This window comes from Drosophila willistoni, unplaced genomic scaffold (assembly GCF_018902025.1).
Source record: "Drosophila willistoni isolate 14030-0811.24 unplaced genomic scaffold, UCI_dwil_1.1 Seg800, whole genome shotgun sequence".
In the NCBI taxonomy this organism is placed as follows: domain Eukaryota; kingdom Metazoa; phylum Arthropoda; class Insecta; order Diptera; family Drosophilidae; genus Drosophila; species Drosophila willistoni.
Window position 1 is genome coordinate 18039 of NW_025814703.1, and position 2788 is coordinate 20826.

Consider the following 2788-nt stretch of genomic DNA (forward strand, 5'->3'; position numbering starts at 1 on the left):
AGCCCTAGAAGATTACCATATTATGAAAGAGAAATCGTTTCCAAAACAGTTGAGTTGTTAGCCAATAGTGTAATCCGACCAAGCGATTCCCCCTATGCGTCCGCCATCGTCCTAGTGCGGAAAAAGGATGGCAATATACGAATGTGCGTTGATTATCGAGGTTTAAATAAGAAGACTGTGAGATATAATTTTCCGTTGCCTTTGATAGAAGATTGCCTAGAATACCTGGAGGGCAAGACCGTAGAGATCGAGAACTTGTACTTTATATGGACGATATTATTCTTGCCACCCACACCGTAGATCAGGATCATAAGTTGTTAGCAAAACTGTTAGATCGTTTTATTCAGTAAAATTTAGAGCTCAATTTGAAAAAAAGCATTTTCCTACAAAAGAGCATAGATTATTTAGGATATGAAGTCAGTGATAAGGGAATTTTACCAAATAATACACATTTAAAAGCTATTCAAGAATACCCAGAACCACTTAACAGCAAAGCATTACACTCGTGCTTAGGCTTATTCTCTTATTTTCGCAAATTTGTTCCGAATTTCTCCCGTATAGCTAAACCGTTAACTGAGTTGCTTAAACAAGGTGGTCCATTTCCGATGAACAAAACCGCTAAAAACGTATTTCTCACATTAAGATCCGCCCGTATTAGTTATCTTTAACCCTACTTACGAAACTGAGTTGCATACTGACGCCAGTTCAAATGGCTTTGGTGCCTCTTTGATGCAAAGACAGACTGATGGCAAAATGCATTCAGTCTCTTATTATTCCCAAAAGGCGACAGCCGCCGAGTCCCGTTATCACAGTTTTAAACTTGAAACTTTGGCCATAATATTTGCCGTGCGCAGATTTCACGTTTATTTAGAACACAGACCATTTTTGATCGTTACCGATTGTAATTCATTGGTCCAAACCTTGAGTTGGAATTGGAAAACTTTGATTATACCATTGCTCATAGACCCGGTTCAAACATGGGCCATGTAGACGCATTAAGTCGGCAAACCGAGTTGATAGAGAATATTGCTGAAGGTGATTTTGATCCTTGCAATTTATTAGTGAAGAGAGACCAGAATGCCCCAATTGAACCTTGTGAACCGTATATTACTTTTGAGGAAAGTTGCGTTAAACCGTGTGAGTCTGGTAGAGATTTGATCAAGCTGTGTGCCATTCAAGATGAAAGTTGCGTTGAATCATGTGAGTTCGTTAAACTGAATGAGTTTGAAAGCGATTTGATAAAACCGTGTGTTCCTTTACGGAAAATTTGTTCAAAATTGTTTGAGACAAAACCGTGTGAGATAGACCCGTTTTCGACAAAACCGTGTGAGATAGACCCGTTAGAGACAAAACCGTGTGAGATAGACCCGTGTGAGATAAAACCCGTGTAAGATAGACCCGTGTGGGATAAACCCGTGTAAAATAAAACCATGTGCTCCTTTAGGGAAGAATTATTTGGGACCGTTTGGGACAAACCCGTGTGTTCATTTAGCGAATAGTTGTTTCAGGCCAAGTGAGCTATGTTTATAAAGAAGTCGGTTAAAACTGGTTAAGAATATACCTTGCGTTTCTTTAAATGAAAGTTCTGTTGATCCGAGATTGAGTAACCAAACGGAAGAAGTGACCAGCTCGATCGAAATGAGTTGGCAAACCTGGTTGGTGTAGTGGGTGCGCAAGATCCGCAAGATGTTGATTTATTATTGCAGTCAGAACAAATAAGAGATCCGGATATCCGTAAACTAAGAGAAAATTTAGAAAAAGGCAATGATGTTGGATTTGAGTTAATAGATGGTATAGTGTACAAAAGAAATGCTAAGGAAAGACTGTGTTTGTATGCACCGGCTCGCATGCAAGGGGAATTAATAAGAATGTGTCACGAGCAACTATGTCACTTAGGCGTTGAGAAATGTGTAAACAATTTGAAAGAAAAGTACTGGTTTCCGTTAATGAATCCAAAGGTTGAGGCGTTTATAAAAGATTGTCTGCCATGTATTCTACATAGCGTTCCAAGAACTATACATCATAGAACTTTGCATAGTATTCCGAAAAGTCCGATTCCATTTGATACTATTCATGTTGACCACTTAGGTCCCTTACCGAGTGTTACATCAAAAAGAAAGCACCTTTTAGTAGTGATTGACGCATCTACAAAGTTTGTGATATTGTATCCCGTAAATTCTACTAGTACCAAAGAAGTTACCGCCGCATTAGAAAAATATTTTGATTATTATAGCCGACCAAGAAGAGTTATATCCGACAGAGTTTTACGTCGTTTGAGTTTGCTGAGTTTGTAGAAAATCGAAATATTGACCACATTAATGTAGCGACTGCTGCCCCTCAAGCCAATGGGCAGGTCGAGCGTGTGAACCGCGTGTTGACCCCAATGCTGGGAAAGCTGTCAGAACCTTTAGCCCAAGCCGATTGGTATAAATTAGTTAATCGTGTGGAGTTCGCTATTAATAACTCAGTGCAGTGCAGTACCGGTAAAACTCCGTCAATATTGTTGTTTGGTTGCGATCAGCGAGGCCCCTTAGTAGACGAATTAACCGAGTATCTTGACGAGAAATTTAGTTCAGAAAACCCCTGTAACCTTGAGGCCACTAGGCAAGAGGCAAATGCGAAAATTCAATTATCGCAGGAGCGCAATGAAAAGCGGTTCGCATTAAGGCATAAGGCACCTTTATCCTATAGAGTCAATGATTTTGTTACCATTCGCAATGTTGATGTCACTCCCGGGTCGTGCAAAAAGTTCGCTCCTAAGTACCGTGGTCCATATAAGATAAATCGA